The sequence below is a fragment of the Alligator sinensis genome, unplaced genomic scaffold (assembly GCF_000455745.1).
Source record: "Alligator sinensis unplaced genomic scaffold, ASM45574v1 scaffold954_1, whole genome shotgun sequence".
NCBI lineage: Eukaryota > Metazoa > Chordata > Crocodylia > Alligatoridae > Alligator > Alligator sinensis.
In genome coordinates, this window is record NW_005842228.1 from 1,373,362 (window position 1) to 1,380,728 (window position 7,367).

The following is a 7,367-nucleotide window of genomic DNA, read 5'->3' on the forward strand; positions in this document are numbered from 1 at the left end:
TGCCTGCATTTCCTGCATAGTTAGCTTCCTCTTGTTTGAGAACTCTTACTGCCAGTTATGACACATCAAGGGAATGGGTATTCATTGAGACATGAGCCATATAAAACATTTGACAAATTGCTGTGACAGTTACATTAGCAGAGTATACAAGGAAATTATAAGTATGCCAACACACATTATGTGCTTGTGAAATGCACTTACTTTCATAGATAGACCTAGCTGAAAGGCTTCCATACACCTGCTTTCTGTCAGACTTCAGAGAACCTTTTCCAAACTAAGGAGATGCGTTATGTCAAAAGCTGCAATGATCTCCAGAAAAATAACAGAATTCTATTAACTGAGCACCACAGGGAGCTATACCTTTTTAAGAGCCTCTGGTGGGGAACTATACCTCTTAAGAGGCTCTGACTTAGCTGATTGCAGCTGACTGTTAAGGTAAGCAAAGCCTAGACTCGTGTTATATGATGCTGCTCAGTTAGAATTCAGACACTGAAAAAAGTCCTTCAGAATCTTTGGCTCAGAGCAAACCGTGTGTGGTCCCAGGTTTTACATGAACAAACAATCTATCTCGAGTGGAAAAATGGGACAGTTAGCCTCATCTGAGTCGAAACTATGGAAATATGGAGGATAAATGGAAAGTTGATGATTTTCTCTATATGTGTAAGCAATGAATGCCAGCAAAAAGGAAGATGGGGGGGGGGGGGGGGGGGGGGGTGTGGGTTTTGCACGCGCAAAAAAAAGGAGGGGGGGGGGGGGGGAGGGGGGTTGTCTTGTCTCTGACAACAGCTGTTTTTGAAGAACTTGATGTTTTGAATCCTTTTTTAGTTAACTCAGCCAGTTGAGGCTAGCTAGGAAACTGAATGCAGAAATGTGAGGTATATTGCACTCCATGTTAAAATTAAACCTAGTTAGACTTTTTAAACTGAGTAAAAAAAAAAAGTGAAACCAGAAGGGTTTGTGACTGATTTCAAGCTAAAAAGTTTGTTTTAAAGTTTTGGGAAACTAAGTCCATGCTAAAAGACTGCATCATGATTGGGATCTGGGGGAGGGAGGGGGCAGGAAGAGAGAATCTCTTTATCTTTCTCTCTTTCCTGGAATTCCTAGAATTAATCACTGATATAGCCGTTAAAGGCCAGACTGAAATGTATACAAGATAGATAGTTTTCTGATCCTGTGAGCATGAGAGAATGTGAGCAAAAAATGGCCTGAGGCGCAGAGGCATGTAGTGCTTGCAGCTGGAGTCCATGAGAAATAGCAGATGGAACTGCACGTCATGGCCAAGAAAATGACAGAAAAACTGGATGACATTACTTCAGATGAGTTGGTAAATACCATCAGAATGAATGCAAGGTAGCCGAACAGGCTGATGACAATGCACTAGCTTAAAGGGATTTTTTTAATATAGGCAATGGACAGTATTGAAGCAGAAGATGACTAGACAACCTGAAACCTAATGAGATGCATATGCAAAAATGCATGAATTAAATCTTGGAATACTCCCTGATTGTTCCTGTAATAGAGATACTTTTAAAGAGAGAGAAATTCAGTCTCTCCTCCTTCCCCTTCTCCTACTGCTGTGAAATACACCTTTCCTAACAGACTGCTGCATGCAGTCCTCTATTATAAACTGATCGTTAGGCTTACATGACTGTGAAAAAAAGGTTGTAAGCTAGATGCTATTAGTTGGATCTAGAACTAAATTACCACTACATGAATATGTTAATTTCATACTGATTTGAATGATAAACAATCAACTTTAATGGTTTGTTCAGTAATTCATACCACACAAAAAGTCAAAGTAAAATAGTTTCACATGCTGAGGTAGTAAACAGAAATCAAGGGGGCTTTTTTGTTTGGTTTTAGAAAATGTACCTATTTACTTATCTAACTTCTTAAATAGATTCAGTGCATCACAAATGGAAAATAAACATTCAGCAACCATATTTACCATACATCTGATACTGTCTTCATTAATTTTTCATTAAAAGAGTCTGGAAGAAGAGTCTGAATCTGTTTCTCAGTTCCTTATTCTTGACCTTTTGAAGTCACGGTAGGCATATCTACATGAGGCATTTACTGCAGAGTAGACTAACTAGCTGGGCAGTAAATGTCTTATGTCTACACGTGTGGCCGTATGAGACTGCAGGACACTATTGAACTCTGCAGCAGGACAGTACTTGTAAATACAGGGCACTTGAACATGTGATGGGACTCTAATCTCCAAGGTTGCATTCTATGTCCCCTAAATTGAAACAGTGGGTTTTTAATCGAAACCCACCATTTCAATTTTCCTGTCATGTTAGGACAAGGAGCCCAATCCTTTTTTTGTCAGAGCCTGCTTACAGCCAGGGTGCCAGCTGCTGGCGGGCGAAGTCAGGCTGCCAGCAGGTCGGGTGCTGCCCCAGCCAGCTCGGGGTTCAAGAAGAGTTGGATTGGGCTGGGTGCTGCCTCCCAAGCTGGAGCAGCACCCGGCCTGCTAGCAGCCCACCCAGGCAGCCCTGGTGGGCGCTGCCACTGTGTTGCCACTGGGGTCCCCCAGTCTGGAGGAGGGAGGGAGGGAGGGAGAGGGTGCTGTTTTTCCCCCCCAATGGGTCACATCTCCTCCCCAGCTGGCAGGCCACCTGAGGAGGAAGTGGGGGTGAAAAATAGCCCTCCTCCACCTGGCTCTGGACCCCCATCTGGGCTGTGCCTGGTATACGATGGGGGGAGCCCAAAGTGGGGGCTTTACTCCCTCCACCTAAGCCAGAAGCCAGGGCATTCTCCCCCCCCCCCCACACACACACACACACACTCCCTCCTCAGCTGCCAGCTGGCCAAGGAGGGGGCATGGGCAGGTGGCTGGCCCGGTTCCAGCTCTGGGTATGGGGGAGAGAGGGAGAAATTCCCCTCTGGAGGTTTTCCCCTTCCCCCCATTATGCCCACACCAGGAAGACCAGAATGGGTCCAGTGCAGGGTTGTGGGGGGGGGGTCCCCCCACCCCTGCTTCTCAACCAGCCTGGACTGAGGAGGGAGGTATGGCCAGGGGGACCAGATCCAGGAACGGGGAGGGGAGGAAGAAATGCCCCACTGGAGCTGTTCTACCCTCCCCCGTTCCTTGGTGCTGGGGAGACCCTGGCTGGAGGCCAAGCTGGGGCAGGGGTTTCCCCCCCATGCCCCCTCCTTAGCTGGCTGCAGACTGAAGAGGGGGCATGGCTGGGGGGATGCCTGTCCCCCGGCTCTCTGCAGTGGCCGGCAGGCTGGGAGGTGGCTCTAGTGCCCCCTACTGCCTGATATAGGCCACTGCAGGGGTCTGCCTGCCTTCCAGGTTTGAAAAGTGAACATCAGTTCACTTATCAGTTCAATCTAGGCAGTTTACAGAAAATTGTAAAGATTGATATGATTCAGCCTTAGGCTTTCTGACTGTCTGTACTTAGCCCAAATTTCTACAGCAATTCATTATAACATCACAAGTGAACTGGCTTCAGGTCAGGAATAAGATGCCCAATATTTGAAAATCAATGACCTGATTGGACACAGAATTATTCCCAACTTTTTAATTCATTTTCTTTGCATGCACAGAGAAATAGTACATTCCAGTATCTCAGTTCAGTCCTTCAAATGCTCAGTCTTATTTTCAGTTGTCAGGTATCAAAGTTATCTATCACTGATTACATAGCCATCACTTGAGACCTGATCTGTTCCTATTTATAGTACTTGATTCCTGAGGGCTGTGTTGACCAGGCTTAATCAATTGATTGCTAACATTTAAGACATTCTCCATAGTCTGTCACATGTAATATGTAATTTTTATAGTATCCTTCATATAAAGTACAAAGAATTTCATATAAATCATGCAAAGAATTTAACATTGTAATAAAATAAAATATAGTTTTAAAGAACAATGCTCCTCTCACTTAAGTAGAAAGAAGGAAATGCTGAATATGGCTGCACTAGAAAAGCTGCAACAGAAATAGTGTATGCACAAGCAGTAAAAATGCATATATGTATTCTTGCAGGCTGATGGCAGGGATCAATGGAAGGAAAAAATCCTAGAAAAGGAAAGGCAGATAGGATTCAGCATCATTGTAAGAGGCAATCAGTCACTTGAAGGAAAAGATGGGGCAGCAAAAGTAAAAGAGACTTTCTACAATTTGTAGAGTTGCAGAGAAGGGCCTGGGGAAAAACTAAGATTAATGAAGTAGTCTGATCAGAGAAGAGAGATGTGGTAAGTACTCCAGGAGTAATACTAAAAACTAGAAGGAAAATGTTGAATGTGCTGGACAGAAAAACAGCAAAAGTCGCTGAGAATGTGGTGGCACAATTTTATTAGCTGCAGAACAGAACTTGTTGAAATTTGTGCCTTGAAGCACTAAGAGGTAGAGAAGTTTTTATAGCGAGAGGTCCTAGACTGTGCAATGACACACTGTAATTTAATCTGAACACTGAGGCAATAACCAAAAATGGCAGAAGGAAAATGAACTACTTGAGTAGTTCTCATCCTGTTCTCAGGATGAAAGCATTCCCCTTCCAGACCTAGTAGAAGTTTCTCCATTGATTCTATTCTTTGCACTTCAAATTGTAGCTTTTAGGGAGTTTTCTCTGTTCTCCCTACAGATGCACCTGCATGCCTGTAACATGAGGTGGAGGTGGGACTCATCTTGGCCCATGCATTCTCCTCTTCAGCTCCTCTAGACCAGTGGTTTTCAACCTTTTTTCATTTGCAGACCCTTACAAAATTTGGAATGGAGGCACAAACCCCTTTGGAAACTTGGAATGGAGGTGCAGACCCCTTTGAATTGTGTGGGTATTCACATACTTTTGATTGATCATAGTCATATTTCGCAGACCCTTTAGACATAGTCTGTGGACCCCCCCAGGGGTCTGCAGACCACAGGTTGAAAACCATTGCTCTGGACTAATCTAGTACTCCCCTAACCCTGAAATGCAAACACTATTTAGAAACTGCAGCCCTGTAGCCTAAATATAACCATATATGTGTTATAGTTTGACAAATGTCAGGTTCATCTTCTGGTTACATTTTCAGCCTTTACCAAAAACATTAGGAATGATAATAAATGTGCTGATTAAACTATGGTAATGTAAAAGTGATGTTATAGCTATGATTGTCCAGGAACTAACAACCTAAGAAACCCTTGCCTCTTGCATATTTTTTATTAAACTAACTGCATAGTTGGGAATTGCAGATACACAGATGGGAGGGATGGTGACTGGTAGGGGGTGCATGTGCCCTCCCTGATGGGGCTGGTGCCCCCCGATGGCTGACACCGACACTGTCGGCAAGGCTGGTGCCCCCCTGACAGGGCTGCTGCCATCAGCGGCTTCTGTGGGTGCCCCCCCAGAGTCAGGAGGCACCAGTCACTCATGGGTGGTGATGATTGTAAAAGCAAATCTAACTATCTAAACTAAACTAAATCTAACACCTTCTAAGAGGGAAAATGTCTTTTACTGAAGAAGTCTAGAGTGCTGTAGCTGTGATGGTCCAGGAACTGTGTGAGAAGCAAGGGTTTTTCTAATATCTTTTATTGGACCAGCTGTGTAGAGAGATGCTAAACAAGCTTTTGGGAAATAAAATGCCCTTGCTTAGGTCAGGTCAGGTCTTTTTGTATGGATGTTTATCTAACATTTCTCTCAATTGTGCAGTTGAGTTGGTCCAACAAAAGATATCACAAAACAACCCCTAGCTTCTTTATGAAGATGCTTTTTAAAAGTAAGTGGGGGAGAGGCTAGGCAGATTTTTATACTGAGTGAGGATCTCTCCCCCTGCCAAAGACTAGAATATCCACTTAAGTCAGTATAACTTCAATGATTTCGGTGGAGTTATTTGTTGATGTCAAGTAGGAAAAGGAGGCTTATGACTCTAACAGGCATGTAGTGTGGCTTGCACAAATGACCATCAAGATTAAACTATATCATGACATCACAAAGGTAGCAATGCTTATTATTAAGAGCTTTAAAAATCAGTGCCAACTTATCAGTCTGCCACTTCTATATACAGCCAGTGTAAACAACACTGGTAGGTATGCTTGGCTCACAATTGCTGGATTCATGAGCAAACGTGATGCAGCACTATAAATGTCTGCAAGAGACAGAAAAGCCCTGCTATAAGCTTATTAGGAAAGAATTATACTGATCAAGCTTTACGATCAGAAATGCAGGAATACCTATGCAAAACGTGTTAGTGAATGCTTTCAGCATGCTGGCTTAAAAAAAAACCCTGCCACATAAGAAGAAAACAATTTAATCCCCCAAGAAATAAGGACAATATTTTGAATTTAAAATTAAAAGATTAGAATAAAACACTGAAAAAAATCAATAAGTGAAGCAGCATGGCTGAAAACATCCAAAACCATTCCAGATGGTATCAAAATGTTGGCTTTTCTTGTAAAAATATATATATTGTTTAATACATACTATGTATAATGTGTGTGTGTGTATATGTATATAGAATAGAGGTCAGATCCAAAATAAAGTATTTGAGTTCTTAACTTCTATTTAGGTGTCTAAACTCACATTGACATTAATGGTAATTTAAATACCTAAATAATCGCTTTAGACCAGACTCTAGATCTTTTGGTCTGCAACAGGGCTACAGATGGATTTAAGGCAGCAGTGACAATGCAAAGGGAAAACAGGTATAAAGAGAAGGCTAAGGACAGAAGTTACACACAAACCAGTTTAAGTGATCAGAAACTAGTTTAAATTTATAACAGAACAGAAGTTCAGTGCACATAAACCAGTTTCAAAATGGCTGAAACTGGTTTAAGATAAACCTGGTTCAGTATAGTGCCAGGCTTCATTGATATGGGTCAAACTGGTTTATGGAACTTCTGTCCCAGATTCCTTCCAGGTTTAAGTTAAATCAGAGTCCCCCAGGATCCCAGCATGCTCTGCAGCCATGGGCAGGGCTGTGCTGTCTGCTCCAGACAACAAGGCTGGCCCTGCCCCTCTGCTCTCTAGCCAGAGTGGGGGTAGGGGCATGGCCAGACATCAGCCCCACATGGCTCCCTGAAACAAAGGGGGCAGGAAGGGGGTTTATTTGCCCTTCCTCCCCTCTTCCTCAGGGGACCTCAGGTGCTGACCCAGCATCGCCCCCCAAGGCAAAGAGGGCAGGGAGAGGGTTTATTCTCCCCCACTCCCCTTTCTCACCAGGGGACTGCAGCTGGGGTCTGCCAGCCCTGGCTGCTACCTCCATCACTTGTCCCAGGCCAGGCAGACCCTGGCTACAGTTTCCTGGGGGAGGAGAGGAGAGGAGGGAGGAGGGAATAAACCCCCTTCACCTCTGAGGGCCATGCTGGCTGGTGTCTGGCCATGCCCCTGCCGCTGGAGCAGCAAGGTAGTTGGGGGGGGGGGGGGGGGGGGGGGGGGCC

The 7,367-nt window shown here is 44.1% G+C and overlaps 1 protein-coding gene across 3 annotated transcripts in view; it reads right to left on the minus strand.

The window, feature by feature from the left end:
* The window catches only part of NRG4 (neuregulin 4), a 103,396-nt gene that overhangs the window by 8,855 nt on the left and 87,174 nt on the right, over window positions 1-7,367 (minus strand). The gene's annotated exons all lie outside the window — the stretch shown is intronic.